This window comes from Setaria viridis, chromosome 3 (genome assembly GCF_005286985.2).
Source record: "Setaria viridis chromosome 3, Setaria_viridis_v4.0, whole genome shotgun sequence".
NCBI classification, from domain to species: Eukaryota; Viridiplantae; Streptophyta; class Magnoliopsida; order Poales; family Poaceae; genus Setaria; species Setaria viridis.
In genome coordinates, this window is record NC_048265.2 from 28,263,932 (window position 1) to 28,288,950 (window position 25,019).

The 25,019-nt window shown below is 45.7% G+C and overlaps 1 long non-coding RNA gene and 1 pseudogene across 2 annotated transcripts; one reads left to right on the plus strand and one right to left on the minus strand.

The window, feature by feature from the left end:
- Positions 1–2,315: 2,315 nt before the first annotated feature.
- LOC140222227 (uncharacterized) lies at positions 2,316–4,304 on the plus strand (annotated as a pseudogene).
- A 17,521-nt stretch (positions 4,305–21,825) lies between these two features.
- On the minus strand, positions 21,826–24,292 carry LOC140222116 (uncharacterized). Of its 2 annotated transcripts, none has more exons than XR_011897669.1 (6): positions 23,066–24,292; positions 22,796–22,971; positions 22,606–22,714; positions 22,443–22,515; positions 22,268–22,369; positions 21,826–22,161 (listed from the first exon to the last, which is right to left on the minus strand). It is a non-coding gene; the product is annotated as an uncharacterized lncRNA (long non-coding RNA). The 2 variants fall into 2 exon arrangements; XR_011897670.1 differs by having other exon boundaries at positions 22,792–22,971.
- Positions 24,293–25,019: the final 727 nt, after the last annotated feature.

Genomic DNA, 25,019 nt, shown 5'->3' on the forward strand with positions numbered 1-25,019 from the left:
GCCGGATCGAGTGTGTTGTTTCTCCACTATATCAAGAGTTACCCTCACCTGACGGAAGATCGGGCACCCTAGTTCCCATCAAGTGGTAGTACCGACTTACCCTAGTTTAGTTTGTTTTCACCTTCATCCAACAATCCATGAAAAATCCAAAAAAAAATCGTAGTCATATTTTCGTGTCCTACAACCTTTTGCTTAACCTTTGCACAATTTGGATTCGGAGTCCGCAGTTCTGAGTTTGTGTCCTTAGGTCGAGTCTGGTTGCTAGTTTAGATTGTTCCTGTTTTGTTTTTGTTTCATCAATCCGTCCGCTGCCATCCCCATCCACAATACCCCCCCGGAAATCCACTCAAAACCCTGATTCAGAGGTGCTTTCTTAAAATGGCCATAACTTTTCGCTATAGTCTTGAAATCAGGCAATTTTTTTTCATGTACATCTACATAACTTTCTTAAATTTTGGTTTTTCGCTAGCAGGGTTTGGCTGAAATTATATTTGCCAAATTTGCCTCAGAAGATTGTGTTTTTGAGCCGACAAGTTTGAAATTGATTTCCTATGCACCTTGCAGTTTTTCTATAGTGCACATCTTAGCTTCGTTTGAGCTCAAACATTTTGTGGTTCCTTCCTTTATCTCTAAACAAATATCAAAAAAAATTGAAGAAAACAATTGGAGTGAAAATAAAAAAAAGAAAAAAGAGAAAAATAGTTGCACAATGAGAAGAGACCCATGAAGTGGTGCTGTTTTGTGCTGTTTTGTTGGTGTTGAAGCTGTCCATTCATACTTGTGCTATCTTTGTGCTGTTCCTTACTTCACATACCTATTCTTGGGAATTTATATAGGCTAGCAACTAGGACAAGTGCTTTTGGACATTTATTCAGCATTGCTATCTGTCTCTACTTTGTGTGCCACATACTAACATATTTTTTGGCCGCCCAAGCTCCACATACATACACTTGTGATTAGTACAGCTTTCAACCCTGCAATCGCCTCATTCACTCCCTCAAGGTGAGAAACAACTACCGGTTGTACCGTCCACTGCACTGTGTTGGTAAGATCCTTGTAAGAGCTTGGTAAGATATGTGGGAGTGGGAGAGACTCCACTTCCCTTTCCTAGTAGTTGATAGGAGTAATCCTATATTCTTCTTCTGTTGTTTTGTGTTATTAACCATGACCGGAGAGGCAAACTTGGAGGAGTGCATCCCACGCAATGAGATGAAGGGATACATGACAGACTTCATGAAGGAGGTCATGCAGAAGGTGAACATGGCCATTGAGAAAGGGGTCATTGCAGCTTTTCAAAAGCTGGACATTGACAACAGCCTTGAGAGGTTGGACAAGCGGGTTTCAACAATGACGACAAGGATTGAGGCATTGGAGAAACACCCACCATCCACCACTACCACCGACACCACCAAGGTCGACACCACCACCAACACCAACAACTTCACCGCACATGATGAAGATTTGGGGTACACTATTGATGGTGAGTTCGATGAAGCAGCAACACGTGAGAAAACTCTACGTCGACGCCTTCGTAACAACACTCAAGGTATGGGAGGTAACAATAATAATGACCCATTTGCTAAAGTTAAGTTTACCATTCCATCCTTTTCTGGTGCTTATGATGTGGAGGCATATCTTGACTGGGAGATGACCATAGAACAAAAATTTAACTCACACCAGCTTACTGAGATACGTAGAATTCGACAAGCTACTACTAAATTCAAGGATTTTGCTATCCTCTAGTGAAATGAGTTGGTAGTACATGCTTAAGACCTACTAATTGGGAAGCATTAAAAGTTGCTATGCGTGATAGATTTGTTCCTCCTTCCTACCAATGTGATTTGCGTAAGAAATTGTAGCGTTTAGAACAAGGTAATATGTCTATTCAGGAGTACTATGCCGAGCTTCAAAAAGGTATGATTCGTTGTGGGGTAGTAGAGGAAACTGAGGACAGGATCTGTCGTTTTTATGGTGGGTTGAGGCATGAGATTCAGGATATTGTGGATTATAAGGAATATACTATTGTCAACCATTTGTTTCAGCTTGCTATGCTTGTAGAGAAGGAATTGTGGGGACGCCAACAGAAGAATAGGAGCACATTTGTCTATTCCTTCATGCCCAGAGCGGGTGTACTTGGACCCTCTCACACACCACCGCCTCCAGCGATTACGCGTCCTTCACCACCAGCACCTTCCCCAACACCGGTTGGTAAATCTCCTTCTTTGCAGGATCCAGCAAAGGGTGCCTCCACCACCACTGCCACCGGACGCACCTCGGGCATTCACTGCCACCGCTGCCATGGACTTGGCCATGTCATGAAGGATTGCCCCAGCAAACGGGCATATATTGCTAGGGATGATGGTTATGTTAGCATTGATGATGTTGAAGCATCGATAGGGCATGTTGACGATGATGATGAAGCTACTACTATGAGTACCGATGAGGGAGTTGCTCTTGGTGGTGCTGCCACGGAGACTTATAGGAACATCATTGTTAGTAGAGTTCTTAGCACTCACGTGCTACAAGCAGAGAAGCAACAACGCCACAACTTGTTTCAGACTTTCTTCGTCATCAACAATAGACATGCTCGTATTATCATTGATGGAGGGAGCTACAACAACTTGGTGAGTTCAGATGTGGTCAAGAAGCTTGGCTTGACCACACGTCCACATCCACATCCATATCTTCTTGAGTGGCTTAATGATTCTGGTCATACTAAGGTAACACACACAATAAGGGTGCACTTTTCCATTGGTCCATATTCTGATTTTACTGATTGTGATGTGGTGCCAATGCAAGCTTGTTCTCTTTTATTGGGCTGACCATGGGAATATGATACTGATGCTATACATCATGGTAGAAGTAATAAATACACTCTAATGCATAAAGGATAGAAAAATACCTTGTTACCATTAACACCTTCTGAAATTGCACAAGCTGAAAAAAAGAGAGCTACTGCTGTGAAACAAGAGCTTCATGTTAAATCTGAAATGCAACAAGGCATTAAATTGAAAGGTTCTGTTCTGCTTGCAACTAAATCTGATCTTGATGATATTGATGCCTCTACTGTGTGCTATGATTTGATATGCAAGGATGCTTTGTTTTCCATTGATAATATAGCTAGCACTTTGCCTCCTGCTATCACTAACATTTTGCAGGAGTATGTGGATGTGTTTCCCAATGAGCTACCACTGGGGTTGCCACCTTTGAAAGGCATTGAACATCAAATTGACTTGATTTTGGGAGCTACATTGCCCAGCCGAGCTGCGTACCGGGCAAACCCTCAGGAGACTAAGGAAATTCAGTTCCAAGTCCAAGACTTTTTGGACCGCGGGTATGTACATGAGAGCCTTAGTCCTTGTTCTGTTCCTATGCTTTTGGTTCCTAAGAAAGATGGTACTTGGCGCATGTGTGTAGATTGTAGACACATTAACAACATAACTATATGATACCGTCACCCTATACCTAGCTTGGATGACATGCTTGATGAGTTAAGTGGCCCTATAATTTTTACAAAGATTGACTTGCGTAGTGGTTACCACCAAATTAGAATGAAATTGGGAGATGAATGGAAAACTGCTTTTAAAACAAAATTTGGTTTATATGAATGGTTAGTCATGCCCTTTGGTTTAACTAATGCACCTAGCACTTTCATGCGATTGATGAACGAGGTCTTACGTGCTTTCATTGGCAAATTTGTGGTGGTTTATTTTGATGATATCTTGATCTATAGCAAGTCACATGAGGAACATCTTGATCATCTACGTGCTGTTTTTGATGCTTTGAGGATAGCGCGTTTGTTTGCTAACCTTGAGAAGTGTATCTTTTGCATCGATCAAGTTGCTTTTCTTGGTTATGTTGTGACTCCACATGGCATTGAAGTGGATGGAGAGAAGATTTATGCCATTAGGAGCTGGCCGACCCCTGAGACTATTACACAGGTGAGAAGTTTTCTTGGTCTTGCAGGCTTCTATCTACGTTTTGTGAGAGATTTCAGCACCATTGCTGCCCCACTACATGAGTTGACAAAGAAGGGTGTTCTATTTCATTGGGGTCCAGCATTAGACCAAGCTTTTGATGCTTTGAAAGAGAAGCTTACTTTAGCACCTTTGCTACAACTTCCTGATTTTGGTAAGACTTTTGAACTTGAATGTGATGCTAGTGGAGTTGGCATTGGTGGACTATTGATGCCAGAAGGTAAACCAGTTGCTTATTTTAGCGAGAAATTGCATGGGCCTAGTTTGAATTATTCCATGTATGATAAAGAATTTTATGCTCTTGTTCGTTCAGTAGAGACGTGGTAGCACTATTTATGGCCTAAGGAATTTATTATTCATTCTGACCATGAATTGCTTAAGCACCTTCGCATGCAAAGTAAATTGAACCATAGAAATGCTAAGTGGGTTGAATTCAATGAATCTTTTTCGTACATCATTAAACACAAGAAAGGGAAAGATAATATTATTGCTGATGCTTTGTCTCGCCACTATACCTGTTGTCTCAACTTGATTATCATATTTTTGGACTTGAATCAATTAAGGGGCAATATGAATTTGATCCTAATTTTAAAGATGTGCTTTTGAATTGCAAAGAGGCACGTTCGTGGAACAAATATGTACTGAATGAGGAATTTTTGTTTAGAGCTAACTGCTTATGCAATCTAGTTGGATCCATTCATATTTTGTTGTTGCATGAGGCACATGGCTGGGGTTTGATGGGGCACTTTGGTGCCAAAAAGACAGAGGGAGTTTTGGCCACACACTTCTTTTGGACAAAGATGAGGTGAGATGTTGAGAGGTTTGTGAATCATTGCACTACATGCTAAAAAGCTAAGTCACGCTTGAGGTTGTATATGCCTCTTCCTGTTCCTTCTATTCCTTGGGCGGATATTTCTATGGATTTTGTTTTAGGATTGTCTAGGACTAAGTGTGGCGGATCCACTTCGGATTAGCTTGATTAAGCAGGGTTAAGCCGCTTAACATGCGACACTCCTGCCTAAACCAAGTTAACACGAAATGCCGTCGGATTTCATCCGATTTAACCACTTGAACAGGATCGAGTCTAGCAAACCCACACGAAGGTGAGTGGTTCCAGAGAATACAACGAGTCCACTGAGTTAAACAAGTTTACCCATTTAGCTCGGCCATAAAATCCAACATCAGAGTTTTACAGGGTTCCAAGGAAAACAGCAAAAGATAAAACCACTAGCGGAAGAAATCGTCGGGGTCGGACATCCCTGGTGAGGCCAACCGGGACGTCACAGGTTCCTCTCCTCGCGTCCGAGGAGGGGTCCCACTCGACCGTCCAGCCCGGCGGGAGCTGGGGCGGCCAAGCGCCAGCAAGAGAGGGATCGGGAGCAGCAACTTCGCCTGAAAAACAGGATCCACAACAAGGCTGAGCTACTAAGCTCAACAAGACTTAACCGATAGGAGTAAGCTACTCCACACTTCTAGACATGCAAGGCTTTTGGCTGAGGGGTTTGTTTGCCAAAGCACTAAGTAAAACCTTATTTTCCAGTTTTAGCTCCAGTTTTAAGTTCATTAGCCGGTCTAGGTTTTGCAACCTATTCTAAGCAATCATAGAGCCAAACAAGAGGTGTAGATATATCAACAAACATGCCATCATCAGATTCCTCATTTACTCAGGGTGACATAGCGATCAAGCAATCTCAAACTGTGAGAGGCAAATGAATCGATTCGAGTTCTTTAACCATGCATGGTGAACCTAGCCTCACGTCCTCCGCGCACCCGGAGGTCGCTTCCTGTGTCGGCCTTCCCCATCAATCCCTAACCCGTGTCGGGCCCATTTCCTTTGGTGCAAGGTTCCACAGACCCGGCCTCTGCCGTCCTGTGACCACGCTTGCCACCACGTGCGACAACTAGCAGGGGAAACTCCGTTCCAAGAACAATGGGGCGACCGCTCACGTCTAGGTTCAATCCGGTACTAGGCTTCCTCATCCCATACTAAGTATGAGGCTAGTACTTTCAAACAATTGATCACGAACACCACCACTGTCGGGCCTTAGCATGTTTTCATAGACAGACGGGGCAACCATCCGTCCACCAAAGAGTTACCAAAACCCTGCCCCGTCCATCATCCTTATAGTTATAACAGGAGAGTAAACATACAACTCCTACAACTCGCGAGTGACAGGAGATCACTCGACTTTTACCGTCTCCTAGTTAAGCAGGGCAACTACTCGGTCCAACAGCTAGTGCTCAGATCATGGGGATAACTAGGTCATGCATCTAGGGTTTCAAACAACTCCTATACGTAAATGCACAAGCATGTTACAGAAGGCATGCGCAAGTCTGGTAAAACACATAGGGTTTTCATGCAACCGGGGCTTGCCTTCGAGCAAAGAGGAAGGAAATTGCTCGACTTCTGGGGCGACTTCGGCTTCGGCGGGCAGGAGCTCGGCTACACCTTCTCCTTCTGGTGCCGGGTGCAGCTCGTAGAAGCCGTCGGCGAGGTGCAGCTCTACACGAATGCAATGCAAAGTTAGCATAGACGGTTATTTCAACAGCAACACTGGCTCGCCTGAGCCCAGAAACTCGCGACAAAGAGCAGGAGGGTATGGAGGTTCAAGTGAGCTGGTGATGATCAAGAGGCAAGGGTCGGAAAGGAACTTATGATCTGATCCTTGAACTAGAGAATGTGATGTACTAGGGGTCCTCGTACGCAAGCGCTGGAGGGTTCCTAAATTTTACACATACACCCTCGGGTTGAAGAAAAAGATCACAGCCGAACCCTCGGGCGAGGCGGATAAGGGTCGGCGGAACAGACAGGGTCGGGCGAGACGGAACCGGGGTCGGGCGGATAGGAGGGGTCGGGCGAAGCGGACTGGGGTCGGCAACTCACCTTCTTCCTGAAAGGAAAGCTTGGGGTCGGGAAGAAGCAGACTTGGGCGGGGAAACTAAAGCTTGAACAACGGCTAAGACTGGGAATGCTACGGTGGCGGCGATGCTTCTTGCAGATCACAAGAGAGCTTTTACGCAGCAAGGAGGAGCAAGCGGCTGGGTGACTTGGAGAAAACTGAGAGAGAATCTGAGAGCAGAGCTCCTCAAGAACTTGGTGGGTGGCTCTAGGAGCTTGAGCAGGGAGCGAGAGAATGGCTAAGGCAACAATGGCGGAGGGAACTCCGGCGGCTGGCGCATTCCTTTTATAGCCGCTGGAACTGAGAAGGAAGCGGCGCGGGAGAGAGAGAAGGGGAGCGGCGCGAAGGCCGGGGAGAAGCAATGGAGTGCTCTGCCGGGGCGGCGATTGAGCGAAGAGGGTGGTGGTGCAGGACTCCGGGGGTGACGCCAGCAGTCATTGGGCTCTGCCGTCAGGGCGGCGTAGAAGCGGGTAGACCGGTGGTTGAGATTTGGCGGAAAGCGGGCGTCGCCGTGCAGAAGATTTGCTGGAAACGACCGGTTTAACGGCGCTAGAATCGAGGGCGCACAGGTGAGAAGACAGGCAGCCGCGGGAGCGCGGGCGAGCGCGGAGCAACAGATTGTCGGGCGGCTTCTGACAGGGCGGGGAAAGGAGCTGTCGCTGCCGCGGTCGGGGTTGGCGATGGGGGAATCGTCGTGTAGCGGAGACCAGGCGGCGCGACTGCGGTTGAAGTGACGAAAAAGACGGGCGACATCGGGCTCTAGGGCCGGGATCTAGCGGCGTGATGATGGGCGCGGGAGGCGAGGTTCTGCAGAAAGGGTGCAAAGGGGCTTCCGCTGCCATTGGGGAAGGGGGCGCGAGAACCCACTTGGTCGCGAGCCAGAGACAAAACTGCGCGGCGGGCGTCGGAGAAGACGAGCCACGCGGCAGGAAGACTCTGAAGTGGGCATGCAACTCGAGTGCGCCTGTCGCGGAGGATCTGGGGAAAAGATTCTTGCGGGTCCACCGGTGGATAGAACGGACGGTTGAGGAAAACTTAACAGGATCCGACGGTGGGCTGAGCTCGCCGGGGTCGGGAGAGGAGCGAAACGGGAAGGGGTCGGGTCTTCCGGGGTCGGAACCGGGCGGAAAAATGAGCACTCGGCGCGGTAAAACAAGACAGATGACTATGATCAAGGGCTCCGATTGAGATTAACTTGGAAGGTTTAGGGGTCGGTCGTCACACTAAGATGGGGAGGGATAGCATTTTTGTTGAGGTTGATCAGTTTTCTAATATGGCACATTTTATACCATGTCATAAATGTGATGGTGTTGTCCATATTACTAACCTCTTTTTCAAAGAAATTGTTCATTGCATGCTATGCCTTCTACTATTGTTTCAGATTGTGATGCAAAATTTTTGAGTCACTTTTGGCGAATGCTATGGAATAAGTTGGGAACAAAGTTGTTATTTTCAACAACATGTCAACCACAAATAGATGGTCAAATTGAGGTTGTTAATCATACATTATCCAACATGTTGCGATCAATCTTGAAGAAGAATTTAACGATGTGGGAAGAGTGTTTGCCGCATGTGGAATTTGCATATAATCGGGCGGAACACTCTACCACCAAGGTAAGTCCTTTTCAGGTAGTGTATGGGTTTAATCCCTATGCTCCTGTTGATATTTTGCCTCTACCTTCATCTGAGCGTGTTCATCATAATGCTAAAGAGTGTGCTGATTTTATTCTGAAAATACATGAAACTACTAAAGATAACATTGAAAATATGAATGCCAAGTATAAAATTGCTAGTACTCACGGTGATTTTGTGTGGTTACACTTAAGAAAAGATAGATTTCCTGAGTTGAGAAAGTCTAAGCTAATCTCAAGAGCTGCTGGTCCTTTTAAAATAATTGACAAAATAAATGACAATGCATACAAACTTGAGTTGTCTCCCGAGTTTGGGATTAGTCCCACATTTAACATTTCAGATTTGAAGCCATACTTGGGCGAGTAGGATGAGCTTGACTCGAGGACGACTCCAATTAAAGAAGGGGAGGATGATGAGGACATCGCTCCTTTAGTTACACATCACACTCCTCCAATTGTTCTGCAAGGACCAATCACTAGAGCTCGAGATAGACAATTGAATCAATAGGTGAGCTCATTCTTGTGTACTTCTTTTAGTAATTTTGAGAATGGGTTGCTACCCAATGATGTTATTGTGCTCAAGAATAATGGAGATGACCAAGGAGTACTTGAGGAGAAGCATGAAGGTGGAGAGGTCCAGCAATGGGCGTCCAAGTCACACGGAGGCCCAATGCACATCAACTTCGAGTCCACCTCGGAGTCCAGAAGCAGTCTGCCTTAGATTGGGCGCCCAGGCTGCATATGGAGTCAAATTATGACGTTCTATATATGGATGGAAAGATAATTTGATAGAGCTTCCAATGGATCTGGTCCCATACTAAAATTCCATCAGAGTCAACAGGAATCGTCAAAACAAGTGGATGTCCAGAATCTGTCAGGGTGTTGTGCCACCATCTTTTGGGCCATTGGGCCGTGTATTGTGTTGGAGCCCATTAGGGGTGCATCCAGGGGTCTGGGTTTGGGTTTGGGTTTTGCATAGATTATTTCTATCATTGACAGTCGTCGTTCATCGGTTTGTGAGACCCCAACTTTGTGTGCTTAAATTCAAGGTTTTCTACAATTGAGTTGCGTTCTTCCTTGCCCTTGGTTGTGATCTCGATTTGCATGCACGGGATAGCCTTCGTGGCAAGGTCAACCAGGCTGTGCATGGTTGATAACCAGAGGAGAAGTGGTACTTCGATTGCGGGGTTCAGATCTTGTTGATCAAAAGCCGGATCAAGTGTGTTGTTTTTCCACCATATCGAGAGTTACCCTGACCTGATGGAAGATTGGGTACCCTAGTTCCCATCAAAAGCCCGTGTGGATTTCAGCTAGTAGCTCTTTTCCACTTTCTAAGTCAATGCAGCAAAGCCAAGGTGTTGATATTCCCGCCTTGTACAGCTCCCCATCAATGATTGAGTAGCTCCTGGCCTTTTGCTTTAGCCTGGCTAGTTCAACTTTGTCATGAGGCTCGAAGTACCCTCTCATATAGGCTATGATTTGAGCTCTCCAATCGAAACTTTCAATTTCATTTATCATCTTCGAGGCTAGCTCTTTTGTTGGCGGAGTGTGAATGACCTCAAAGAACACATCTGGGGGCATAGGTTGATTCTGTGCTACTGCTTTTGCGAGCGCATCTGCCTCATTATTTTCTGCCCTCAGGATATGCTGTACAGTGAAACCCCTGAAATGCTTTTCCATCGTTCTCACTGCAGCAAGGTACTTCACTAGCTCCGGCTGTCTGGCCTCGCTGTCCTTCTCTATGTGCTCTTTGATTACCTTAGAATCCGTCTTTGCTATGAACACCTCCTTACCTAGAGCCTTCATTTTTCTTAGCCCCAGGAGCAGTGCCTTGTACCCGCAGCATATCTTATTTTAACTCCCGATGGAGAGGTTACAATGGTTGAGATTCCAGCCCTCCTGTCAAACCAAGAACCATCACAATGCATGACCCACGGAGTTTCAACCTTGTCTTGGCTAGCACATGGGGAAGTCCAATCAACGATGAAATCCGCTAGGACCTATGATTTTATGGCACTTCTCCTCTCAAAGTCCACAACAAACTCTGATAATTTCGATGCCCATTTGGTGATCCTCCATGAAGCTTCCCTATTTGAGAAGAGATCTTGGAGAGGTTGGTTTGTTACTGCCATGATTCTATGACCTTCATAATAATGGTGTAGCTTGTGCGCTACGATGACCACTGCATACGTGATTTTTCCTAGCTCTGAATAAAATAGCTTCGACCCGGTGAGTGCCTCTGATGCAAAATAAACTGTGATCTGTTTCAGCTTGCCATCAATCTCTTTTTCTTGAATCAGGGCAGCACTGTTGGCCATGTTCGAAGCTGAGACATAAAGCAATAGAGGTGATTTTGGTTCCAGAGTGCACAAATTGGTCATATTCCCCATGTAATCTTTTAGCTGTTGAAAAGTTTCACTCTGTTTCTCGATCCATTCAAACTTTTTGGAGCTTCTTAAGACCTTAAAGAACGCTAAGCTTTGCTCCACGGCTCGCGGATGAACCTGTTAAGGGCAGCAACTCTTTAGGTCAACCTCTAGACATCCTCCGAAGTTGGCTCCCTCATGTCAAGAAGCGCTTGGGTTTTATCCGGGTCAGCTTGGATGCCCTTTGTGGTGACTAGACATCCCAATACCTTGCCTCGCTGAACTTCAGATACACGCTTCTCAGGGTTGAGCTTCAGGTTCGCTGCTCTTAAGTTAGCAAAAGTCTCCGCGAGGTCAAGGATATGGTCTCTCCTCTTGTCATGTTTTACAACTATGTCATCCTCTTAAGTTAGAATGTTTCTGTGAAGCTATTTTGAAAGGATGATTGTGATAATTCTTGAGAAGGTTTGGTCCGCGTTCTTCAACCCCTATGGCATCCTTACAAAGCAAAATATCCCAAATGGAGTTACAAATCCCGTTTTTCCCTCGTCTTCTTCTTTTATTCTAATTTGATGGTAGCCTGAGAATAGATCCAACAATGACAACATTTCACTATTGGCGGCATCATCTACTACCTTGTCCACCCTTTCCAATGGGTAATCATCTTTCGGGCAAGCCTTGTTCAAGTCAGTGAAATCTATGCACATCCTCCACCTTCCGTTCTTCTTTTTGACTGGAACAATATTGGCTAGCCATTCTGGATAAATGATGGGCTGTATCATGTTAGCTTCGAGGAGCCTTTCAACCTCAGCCTTCACCCCTTGGGCTTTCTCATCGGACATCTTCCTAAGCTTCTGCTTCTTTGGCTTCGCACCAAGCTTGATATCGAGGCTGTGTTTTATTATCTCCTTGTCAACCCCTTGGAGATCACTCACGGACCAAGTGAAAACATCTTTGTTCTTGTTCAAAAAGTCGATTAACTCCTTCTCCTCTTCTGGCTCGAGGTTAGCCCCTATGGTGATGTGCCTGTCCATGATGTAGCCGTCCAAGAGGACTCTTTTGGTTTCACCATCCGCACTTATCTTTATCTTCTCTTTGTCCCTCTTGGGCTCTACATATGGCTTCTTCTTTTCTTGCTCTTCAGCCTCGTTAGGAGTTGTGAGATGGTGGACATTCTTTTGTCCCGGGGTTACACCCTTTTCTATGTTCCTTGCGGTTTGTTGATCACCAGAAACCGTGATGACTCCCTTCAAGGCTAGGATTTTCATGCACAAAAATAGTTGCCGGATGGCTGCATCAAACTTGTTAATAAACCCTCGCATGAGGATGGTGAAGTAAGGGTAGTACATTTCAACCACGTCAAATGTGATGCACTCTGTACTTGCATTGTCAAGGTTCCCAAATGAAATTGGAAGTGCTATCTTTCCCAGAGCCTTGACCGGCCTTCCCCCGAAGCTAAGCAGTAGGACTTCTGCCAGCTCAAGAAGGTGTGGATCAATTTTCATCTCTCTGAATGTATTGGCGAAAATGATATCTGCAGAGCTACCATTGTACACCAAGACCTTCCCTATCTTCCAACCAGCAATGATAGCCTCGATTACCATCGCATCTTTATGCAAGGCTGTCTTGAGCTTGAAGTCTTCTTCTGTGAAAGAATTGGCATGTGTGCCCACTCTAGCTTTGCTGAGGTGCCATTAGGTATGATTGTATTCACTTGTCTGAGATAATCTCTTTTTTGTATTTTGTTTTCAAACTCGATCGAAGAACCACCAGCAATTAGCATTATCATGCCATAAGTTGGTATATCATTGGAGCTACCCTCGCGAGGCCTGGACTACAAGGATCCCCCTGAGATTGGCATTATCATGCCGTAGGTAGGTAAGGCTTTGGGATTGTTGTTTGGTGGGTTGGGCTCAGCTTTTGGAATTTTGTTGGGCAGATTTGGCGGTGGAAGTGGTATTTCATGGCAAGGCTGTGAGGGTGTGAAGTTTGCATTCTGCGAGGTTGGTTGAATCTGAGGCTGGAACTGTGGTGAGTGTTGCCACGTCATGGTGGGCTAGAAAGTTGCGAGGTTGGTTGCGTTTGCGTAGTATGGTGGATGTGGCCAGAAAGTTGAGTCTTCGGTGCTTGGGCTGCTGCTTGGACTGCAGCTTGAGCTGCTTTCTTTTCTACTGCTAATCTTTTGTTGGTTTCTTTGACTATCGGGCAGAAATTCGTTGCATGGTCAAGTTGTTTGCCATGGAACGTGCAATAGAATGGTCTGTGCTGTCTAGTTTGGTTGTTTGGCCTCAGAGGGCCATTGCCTCAGCCTCTTCCTCTTCTAGCATGGTCGCCTCTTTGGGCATTCTCGAAGCTAGGTTGATGTTGGTGATATTGGTTTTGGTTCTGGTAGTGGTTTTGGTTTTGGTTGTGGTTTTGGTTTTGGTGCGAGGGTTGATTGCCTTCAATCGCGAGTACTTGCTAGGTTGGGTGTGGGTGGTGATGTTGTTGGTGGTTGTAGGGCGAGGTTTGCCAGTTTCTACCCTTCTCAGAATGCCTTTGGTGGTTTCTTTCTGCCACCCTTCTTCTGTGGTCCTCATCTAACTTGTCGTATTTTTCTAGCTCTGCAAACAGGGCTTCCATCATTTTTGGCTTTTTTATTGTTAGCTTCAAGGTTGTTGGACCTAGATTGAGTCCCAAAATGCAGGCTGATATAGTGACACTATCGTCCACATCTGGTGTTTGCGATCTGAACTGGACAAATCTCTTTACATAACTTGCTAGGGGCTCCTTGTCCCTTTGCGCGCAGTTGAAAAAATCCGCTTCGTCAGACATGGCTTGATGAAATCCTTGGAAGTTTTGAGTTCACTTGGTTTTTAGGTCAATCCAACTGTATACTGATTGTGGTAGGTGCAAAGAATACCAATTCAGCATTGCGCCTTCACACGCGATGATGAATGATTTTGCCAATATGACATCGTCTCCCCTAGCCAAGGCTATGGCCACTTCATAGCTCATGAGGAACTGGCGGGGGTCTGTTTGGCTATTGAACTTGGGTAATGTGACTGCCTTGTAGGTTGCTAGCCATGGCGCTGCTTGTAGGCAAACAGACAGCGTAGAGTTCTTGTCAATAGTTGCGGACACATTCGTTGTTGCTGGAGAGTTGTGCCCATCGAGGCTAGGGTTTGGATATATCAGGGGTGTATTGTTGATGTTACAAGTTTGAGGTGGTGGCTTCTGTGACTGCTGCAGTGTGTTGCGCAGGTACTCTAGCTCATTTAGTTCTTGTTGCAACTCTGCCAGCTGCCTTTTAGCCTCGTTGAGTCTTGCGAGCTTGTTGGCCGCCAGCCTTTGAGCTTGTAGTTCTTGAGTAAATCTCTCTTTTTCTTTCTTTAGTGCCTCTAGTTGTTTCAGTGCCAAGGCTAGCTCCTCTTCAGTTTCACTAAGCGATTCATCTTGCGTGCTTGTTTGCTGTGAGGTTTGGTTTCAGGTCCTCGGTTCAACTCCCTTTCTACGACCTTGTTCTTTGGTTGTCTTTGACTCTTTTGAGTTTTTCTGCTCTCTCAGTGTTGGTTGGTTCGACTGGGACAAGCTGCCTTTCTTGTCCAGCCTCATCTTCAGTAGTTCTCTTCTTCTTGTGGTGTGGCATCGTGGGTTACTTAGTCGCTCAGAACATGGTGGATGCCAATGTTGGGTCGCTAACCTCGGTAAGGTTCAGGCACAATGGGGTATGAGGAATGCTTATACTTTCATTCCATAAAAAAGTGAACGTAAAATTTTCAACGGGGTAGGACTCCCCTTTTATAGTGACTCAGAGGGCACTTTTCATTCCACATTTACCCCTACCCAACCACTACATTCCTAGAATATGCTTTACACGAAAGTCTTTTGGAGATCACGCTTCTCACGCCTCCTGACAGCTCCGAGAATCATGCTCTCACATAGTTCTATGAATTCCGCCTTGACTGCTTCAACGCTTCCATGCTTCTTGACCTCGTGTCTGAAGTCATGACCTCGTGTCCAAAGCTAGCCTAGCTTTGGGGGCCTGGATCATCTTAGCTTCGCATCCAGGAAATGCACAACCCTGCGCTTTGCTCCCTGGTCCAAAACTACAATCCAGCACAAGGTAGCAGACAACTCGGTACTCGTGGTTAGCTTCGAGTCCTCGAGGTCAGACTTAGTCAAAAAGATCGGCGAATGTCTCTTGGCTTTAGGACAAGGTTGCTTCTTAGCATTATGTTTTCCATCCGAGGTTAAGGGGTCTTACCCGAGGTTAAATATCCCAATGGGTTGATGACCTCGAGGGTGACCATCTTTTTGGGCGATCCCCAACAGACTGCTGGTTTTTCACATTAGTTTCTTCATTGGTGCCTGGGTCTTTCTGCATGGTTAGTAGTGGGTTGGTTCCGAGATGGGTTGCCCCATCTAATGGTAACTGCACTGACATTCTCTGGTTGCCTCAGGATTTTCCTAGGTTCTGGAATAGGAACATCAGCAGCAATTTGAGCTAATTGGGTTTCAATCAATTTATTAAAGCTCACTTGATTGTTAAAGGCTGAGGAAAGACTTTCTATTTTAGCATTGATACTTTCCAATGTTTTATCATTGGCAGCAAGCTTTTTAGAAAGAGATTCATTGATTTCCGCTTGGCCAAGGACAAGATCTTTTAGGGAAGGTTGGTTTGAATTGTAATTTGAATTATAATTACCATTATTACCTCCCTGGTATGGTGGACGCGACTATCGGGGATAAATCCCCAGTACCCGCAAGGAAGGAAGAAGACGGACTCCTACTAGGATTCCCCTGTAATCCTACTAGGACTCATACATTGTAATCCTACTAGGACTCCTCGTAACTGACTAGTAGTCCCGCCCTCTGAAGTATATAAAGGAGGTAAGGGTCCCTAAATCGGTAAGCCAAGACCTCATAGAACAACAATGGAGGACCAAATCCTCAATACCAAACAACACCCAAGCGTAGGGCGCAATATACAACATCCCAAATAGGACGTAGGGTATTACACTACTTTGGCGGTTCAAAACTGTATAAATCTGTGTCTTGTGTCCTCGCTCTTATCTTCAAGTTCCAGGTCTGACGATCCCCCACCAACCAATCTACTATCTCGGGATACCCCTCGGTAGGTTGCCGGGCATAAAACACCAACATCGGGGAACTAGTCCCTATAATCCTACTACTTCAACTACTCGTCTCGGCTGGAAAACTAGTTGAGGGTGGGCCTCATACTGTAGACAACTAGTCGAAATCAACTACATCTAATCTGCTTCATCAACAATCGTTGCGGCTTCATCGACAATCGTCCATGAATCAAACTAAGTCACTTTTTTTAATAATTATTTTTTCTTTCACTTGTTTTCAGCATTGTTGGCTAATGCGCTAACTACTTATTTGTGTACGTCTATCAATGAGAATTACCCTCTAGAGTTACACTTTGCCAATTATTCCGGGGGCATGTTAATCAACAGCCATATGCTTGGTACACAAAATTACCGAGGCTATAACCATGGATTTTGTGCACTGAGTTTCGGAAGCTCCGCCAATAGGCTTGGTAAATCGAATTTCGGAGGCTATAGCCACAGGTTTGGTGCACTGAGTGCTGGAGGCTCGAAGCGGCTACACTCTAAGGAGGCACAAATCCTATGCGCGGCAACACACGCTCTACTCGTCAAAAGGCAGAAAAGTCTTAATGACTACTTTACGCGCAATCGCGCTCTGTTTTTGTCATAATGTCGACTACTTATTTTTGTTGTCTCCTATTAGTGGTCACTAATCTACTCGAGCAGAACACGTCTGAATCCATGAAAGCCTAGGATCTTCTGTCATACCTAAATACTAGGACGCATACATGAGAGAAAGATCTCAGACGTGTAGCAGTAGTGCCAGTACCCATACATGAGACAAAGATGTCACACGCAATGGCAATAGCTAAACTAGGACTGAGAGCCCAAACATAATAGGCTAACTACTTAGGAGAAATACAAGAGTATGACATACAATATTTACATTCATTACTGAATAAATTTCGGTAGTATCTTCAAATTTCTAAAAATATGCTACATAATGTATGGATCTCTTTTTGCATGTCAAACTTTAGCGATTACTTTCCAGGATGCTCAGCGTACCTCCAATGGCTCCGCTACTCCCAGGCTCGAGGGCTAAGCACTAATTACTACTCGAAATATCTCCAGTAGCTTCGCTAGTTCTCAAGCTCGGGGGCTAAGCGCCAAATAACTACTCAACGTGGCTTCTACGGCTCACCTGGCGCATAAGCTCGGGGCTAGATGACGCAATACAACTCGAATGATGACTTGCGTGAAGACTAAAGACCCTTGGATTGATTATTTAATCATTCCAAGGCTCGAGGGCTGATAAACTATAGCCAACAGTTGATTTTTTCAAGACGAAGAAAGAAGATTCAAGATTTTAGTGACCTGAGCCTAATTCTTCGATTCAACATAAGGCTCAGGACCTACTCCATATGGAGTGCGATTTTCACCGCCCTCCATATCACATTCCAAAGATAAGGATTACAAAATCAAGATGATCAAGGGCATAAGCTCATGGCAGTTTTGAAGAACTTTGAAGATTCAGCTAGATAAATTACTTGAGAAGCACTAAACTACTTGGTGAGGATCCGAAAAATACTCAAAGACTGCTGCATTAGACTATGAAGCGCTCGAGTGCTTGTCGGGAATAGATCCCCAGTACCAGCAAGGAAGGAAGAAGACGGACTCCTATTAGAATTCCCCTATAATCCTAATAGGACTCATACCTTGCAATCCTACTAGTACTTCTCCTTGTAACCAACTAGTAGTCATGCTCCCGGAGTATATAAAGGAGGGCAGGGGTCCCTAAATGGAAAGGCCTCATAGAACCACAATAGAGGACCAAATCCTCAATACCAAACAACATCCAAGCGCATTGTGTAATATACAACACCCCAAAGAGGACGGAGGGTATTATGCTACTCTGGTGGCCTGAACCTGTATAAATCCGTGTCTTGTGTCCTCGCTTTTACCTTCAAGTTCCAGGTCTGATTATCCCCCACCAACCAATCTACTACCTTGGGATACCCCTCGGTAGGTTGCCGGCACCGACATCTGATTCCATCCTTGACCTCCTTGAGGACGGTACCCGTTGTTGTTGTTGTTCATGTAGGCGACAACTTCTCGGGTCTCGGGGCAGTCGTTTCCCGATTGTCCTCCATTTCCGCAAACCTCGCACGTGAGGTGCGAGTCCTAGGCTTGAACGGGTTTGAGCATGAGTTCTTGAGGCTTCTCTCGTTTGTCCATGCACTTGAGTAGGAGATCAAGCTTAGCGGCTAGCATGTCCGTCTCCTTGATGATGTGCCTGCCCCCCATACGAGGTTGGAGTCATTCTTTGCTCCACTCCTATTTGAAGGCTATCTTCTCGACCGGGGCCGTAGCCTTGGAAATGGTGAGGTCAAGGAAGGCTCCTCCAGCAGCAACGTCAACATGGGCTCATGGTGACGTGCTTAGCCCATTGTAGAAGCTTTGGAGGAAGAGCCCGTCGTCCATCCTGTGGTGTGGGCACGAAAGGATGCATTGTTGCAGCCTATCCGACACATCTGGGATCATCTCCATGCTTGACCGCTAAAGCTAGAAATCCTTCCACGAAGGGCATTGGTTTTGCCCAACGGAAAGAATTTAGCGAGGAACACCGTTGAGCATTTAGCCCATGTGTTGACAGCACCCTTATCCTTGTAGAACCACTATTTCACCCTCCCGAGGAGGAAGAACGGGAACATGTAGAGTTTGATGGCATCTTGAGTGACTTCCCTGATTGTGACGGTGTCACATAAGCCAAGGAAGTGTTAGAGATGAGTATTTGCATCCTCGTTCAGCTTGCCACAAGAGGGGCTAGCCTGCACCATGTTGATGAGGTTCGTCTTCAGCTCGAAGTTCACATCCCCAAGTCGACACCTAGAGGATGGAGAACTCGCGAAGAATCTTCTCAGCCATAACCTTAGGAGCGGAAGGTGCTGGGATGACTGGTTTAGTTGCCAAAAGAATGATCTGAGGAGGGATGGTGTGAGATCGGACCCTTCTCACAAGATGTTCTAGAGACTAATTAACGAGCTCCAGTAACCGTACGTTGGAGCTCCACGTTGAGACAATAACGAGCTCCCGAGACACCACTTAAGAGGCAATAACGACCTGGTATTTCTTTAACAAACTGATCGCCCCTCACCAGGCCAAGCTCGCCGGATACGAGAGGGAACTCATCGGCCTCGTAATCGCAGTCCGGCACTGGAGGCTGTATTTGTGGGGGCACCACTTCGTCGTCCCTACAGACCACTGCCCTACGTTTCCTGTTGGATCACCGGCTTGCCACTATTCCTCAACACCAGTGGGCCAGCAAGCTGCTTGGGTTCCATTTCTTGGTACAAGCCAAGGTGCTCCAACACGGGCGCTGATGCATTGTCCAGACGGGATGAGCTGCATGATGAACTCCTCGCCCTCTCATTTCCCCACTTTGACCTCTTCAACGAATTGCTCCAGGAGATTGAGCAATCAATGGACCTATCCACGCTCCATGCGGCCATATTAGTAGGTGACAAGCCAGCATGCTGGTCCGTGGTGGATGAACTAATCATCTTCGATAGAGGGGTGTATGTGGCACCCACGTCTGCATCCTTGCCTGTTGTGTTGCAGCTCTCACATGGGGTTGGTTAAGGGGGAGTTCAGAAGACATTGCATCGCCTCCGCCCAGACTACCATATGGTCAATGACCGCTGGGCTGTCCAAGAATTTGTGCGCGCCTGTGTCGTCTGCCAGAGGACCAAGGTCCAACACCTTCAGCACGCTGGGTTGCTACAGCCGCTTGAGGTGCTGTCAGCAATCTGGACGGACATATAGCCATGGATTTCGTGGATGGACTGCCAAAGGATCAGGGAAAATCGGTGCTCCTCACCGTGGTCGATAGATTTTCCAAATAGGCGCATTTTATTCCACTCGCTCATCCGTACATGGCCACATCTGTTACCAAAGTCTTCATCGCTTAGATCATGCATCTGCACGGCATACCGGTATCCATTGTTAGCAACCGGGATCCTGTGTTCACCAGTGGGTTTTGGAAGGAGCTATTCCATCTGTCGGGCGTCCGGTTGTAGCTATCCTCCGTGTTCCACCCATAGTCGGATAGCCATTCAGAGGCAACCAATTGCATCATCGCCATGTACCTCCGTTGCCTGATGGGAGATCGGCCGCGCCACTGGCTCCAGTTGCTTCCTTGGGCCGAATTTTATTGCAACACGGTGTTCCAGGCATCGCTCCTCATCGCCGTTCCGGATTGTGTATGGCAGGGACCCACTGTCTGTTCATTCCTATGAACCAGGCTCAGCCCGCCTGCCTGCCGTCTCCGAGACCTTGTTCGAGCGTGGTGAGTTTCTGGCTGAGGTGAAGAATTGGCTTGAGCAGGCGCAACAGCAGTACAAGACCTTCTAGTATATTTGGAACTATATTTGGTAGTTGCAGATATGCGTATTGTAGACTACTATATGTATTGGGGAGCCTTAACATCAAGTCTCCGTAATCTATATACCGGCCGAGACCTCGATGCAATATAATACATCAATTATATACAATTTATCCCTCCTACATGTATCACGAGTTTAGCATTTTTTGATCTTAAACCACAACTTCCACTGTCCTCGCGCGCCCTTGAGGAGATCGATCTCTACCAGGGGCAGCCCCTTTTTCAGTGGCAAATTCTTTCATCCTTCTGCCTTGCAACGTCTCAAGCAACAACAGATCGGAAGCGGCGACGTCGAGGTTGTCGCTGTCGCAGGCTCCGCAGTTGGGCCGTGCGTCACTCCGCCCGTCGGACTCCGCGATGCCGGTTGCCATCCTCAGGCTCTTGCGTTGGCGTCAGGCTCTGCTGTGGGATCCATTGGAGCGGCCCGACCGTCTTGAGTGGCCTGCTGCTATCTTCTCCGTTCTCTCTCTGTGCCAACGCTCGGTCAACATGAGGAAAGGAATATAAGGTGCTAAGGGCTAGGAGCACCCGCATCTTTACCCGAGATGTGGTGCTGTTTTTTTAGTTTTTTCGATCCGAGATCGGGTTTGCGTTGCCCACCGCAAATTGACTCTGCGCACCTCTTCTTGGACATCATCATCAGCCTTCTTCTTCGACACCCGTGTGCCCCGGGATGGCATGCAATGCGCGTAGGGACACCTCCAGCATGGCCGTTAGGCCCCTCCACCACATGGTCCCCATGCAGGTCGTCCCGGCATCGCCGCCACCACTCCGACCTACGCGGCATTGTCATCCGTCATCTCGTATGTGCGCTCTCGGTCTGATTAGCCGATCAGTGCACGGTCGCGGCACGTGCGTATCCTGAGTACGCGTCCATCTCCACCGACACGAGGGTTGCAGCTACGTCACCTCTTCAGGCAATAGCGCCGCCCTCCTTGGTCCTCCCCGTCATTGCATCTTCATCGTTGTCGATTACGTGCTCGACCATGTCCATGTCATCTTCCTCGACAATGTCTGCGACCTCGTCCACGACTATGTCATTGTGTGCATCGGACGCATGGTCTTCATCAAGCTATTTAAATTCTTTGCCGTTTCCTTCGAGCTCCGCTGCCAAACCATCCCCTCAATGTGTCACCGTCTTCGTCTTCGAGGTCTTCCCTTATGTGCCACCATCCTCCTGGCACTTCCTCGTGCGCCCGCGGCTTCACGTGCGGCTTCCTCATCTTCAGCAACCTCGATAGCTACATCGACCACGACTATCCTACGCACAGCATCCTCAACCATAGCTATTGACACTCATCTCGGCTACAAAAGGGGGGTCCTTTAGTCCTGGGTCATTCACCCGGGACTAAAGACCCTGTTAGTCCCGGTTGGTAAAACCAACCGGGACTAAAGGGGGCGCCACGTTCAGGCGCATGCACGTACCCCCTTAAGACATTTTTTTAATTCTTTTCCATATTAATGCTAATTGTGGCTTCACATATATATACGTATACATACTTAGTGTACACTACTTACATGTATACGCTCGTATTGTATGCATGTCGTACATATATTTCATGATAATACTCTCTCTCTCTATATATATACACACATCAAACTTATACAATTACTATATATATAATAATTTGTCATCTTCATTCTTAGAATCCTCCCATCGTAGTGTTGCTCGGTTTGGCTATTGAATGTCCGTCATAATAAAATTCTCCCGCGGGATTTATCATCTTGTCCACCAAAAATTCTATGAGACCTTCTTGGATTGCCAAAATCCTCTCCTTCTCCAAGAGTTTTTCTTGAATTTGCATCATTTGTAATTTGAGAATATGTGAATGTTACACGAACAATTAAATATAAGGAGCTAGAAAATAAATAATTATTAATAGTTTTATTTTACGTACATGTATATATTCCGACGATATCACCTTTTCATGCACAAAATTATTCATGTGCTCACAGACGCAGTATCCACATAAATTGTTGCCTTGCTCCTATCTCAAGCACTTTAATGGGAAAAAACAAGTTATGAAATATTCGTATTATAGAATGTACAAAATGTGCAAATTTCATACGTACCGGGAACGTAGTATTGAATGTAAGTTTTTCTTTGAATTCACCATGGTGAGTCATACGAAATCATTTCCATGCGCTGTGGATTAAAATAATGAATGATACAGTGTTAGGTGAAAATTTTTAGGAAACAAACTTTTGCATAGAGATAAAGGTCCAGAATTATTACAAGTTTAGCATGTCCTGAATGTCTTTGTACTCCGCCGGTGGTTTACTTAATGAATTGAACAATAATGTGGCTCTTATCAATCATAATTACTAGGAGAATCCAGTGAAATCTGCGTACATAATTGTTCATATTAGAACTCACTAACATTAATTAGGAAAGGAAAACGAAAACGAAAATAGACGCTACCTACACTTAAAGTTGTATGGCAGTAGTATGTATTCCTTGTATTTTTGTTTCTCCAAGAAATTGTATATTGCGTCCAATGTAGGCTTTGGCTGATCCTGTATCCGAACTTCATTAACGAGAAATGGATCCATGAAGCCAACGTTGAAGTACGATTCTCTACGGCACCTCTAAATTAGCATCCTACATAAAATGAAAGACAAAGTTAGTAGAGCGACCCATACACATAAAATAATCATCTGAGCTAAAATTTACATCTTGATAAACAGACACTTACAGAACCCAAGTGTTGATGAGAGAGACGTCAAGGGCATCCTAATGGTACACTTCATATATCCTTGAATTGCATCCACAAGAGTTTCTCACTTTCGCCGAAAAAATCAATCGGTTTAACACGGAGAGCGAACATGAGCCTTTCCTTGGCCGACTGCTCCATGTACCATTGATGGAATTCGTACATCTTCGCTGAGAGCTTTCGTACCAATTCAGACCTTACTGGAGGCTTGCCTATCTCAAAGGGTCATTTAGGTACAATCTTTTCTGGAGCTGGCAGTTCAACTTGCCCTAGAACTTTAGCAAGCGACATACCTGTATCTTCCATAAATGTAATGACTTGAATTTGTTATTCTAAGGGCATTGCTGCTATAGTTTGAGCGTCTTTATCTGCTTGCTCCTCAAGTTGGGGGACAGTACGACTGGAAGACGACTCTCCTCGCTTTTTCTTCTGATCAGACTTAACAACAAATGCTCGTAGTTCGATAGTAAAATCTTCTTTACTTCTTTTTTCATGCCAATAAATTTTTTTAATTTCACTGGATCTACTGGTTTTGGCTCCATCTCCTTTTCTTTTCTTTATTCAGTGCATGCTTTGAAGATCTCCCTCACCGTTGCTTGCGATGCCTCCCGCAATTCCTCAATAGTCATATCGGCAGGTAGCTTCTGAATAGGTTCAGACTTCTTTCGCCTTTGGCTGCCTTGGCTTGGAAGACGGTGGTCGCGACTTCTTGACAGGTGCTGCAGGTTCCTTGCTCACACCAGAGTTTAGTCCCGACGACGGTGACCGGGGAGGGGTGTTTTGGTCATCGTTGCAGCATCACCAGGATTCGATGGAGATGGAGGCGGTGATCGAGCAGGATGCGACGGTCCCGGTGATGACGACAGTCTTGGAGGTCGATGTGCTGGAGATGATGGTCTTGAGTTATGAGGATCTATGGGAAGCAATGATGCCTCTTTGCCAGGGATGATGATGTAGCATTTGCGCCATAGAATGATCCTGTGAAGTGCATCTCATAGTGTCCTTTCCCTGACATCTCCCGAGAGGTCGATCTCTAGGCTTTCATATTGACTATCACAAATCTACTCTAGGCCAACGCTGGAGTAGCCATGTGGAATCTCCATACCATGGCTTGTCTGCCCTGGCAGGATTGGTAAAGCACTTCCGTATGCCACCTGTACATATAGGAGAAATAAAGAAGTTATTAAACTCCCGAGGCGTCGATCAAGTGAGAAGATTGCATAAATTATATATATATATATATATATATATATATATATATATATATATATATATATATATATATATATCACTACTAGGATCCAGCCCTATCGTGACGCCTATATTGGGTTGCAATATGGCTATTTTGGTTGCAATAAGGATCAATTACATCTATGTATGGTCGTTGACAGGTGGTTGCATTTGGAACGGTGCAATAGATTTTTTCATCCTTTTCGAGTGGTGTTGCAATATGCTGGTTTTGCAATACACATAAAAAAACTAATGCAACTGCGATTTAGTTGCAAGCACGGATATTGTGACCAACAGAATGGTTGCATGAATTATTGTTGCAATGAAATACATGGCTGCAATATGACAGTATTGCTATGAACAAATTTATCGCAAAATAGGTTTATTGTCACCCCGTAGTTACATGGGAATATGGCCATATTGCCATGCAATATGCTCCATTGCATCAAATAAATATTGCAACGTAACAAATTTGGTGGCTAGAGTCACAATTGCAACATTCACTTGCTGGTAGCAATAAAAAGTAATGCAACAAATCATTGTTAGTGGTAATAGATGGAAAATGCAACGAATCATGGTTGGTGGTAATAGATGAAAAATGCAACGAATCATTGTTGGTGGTAGACACGTCCTATAGCAACACATAAGGTTTGTGGCAATAATGTATATTGCAACAATAAACTCTGGTTGCGTAGTGGTTTGTTGC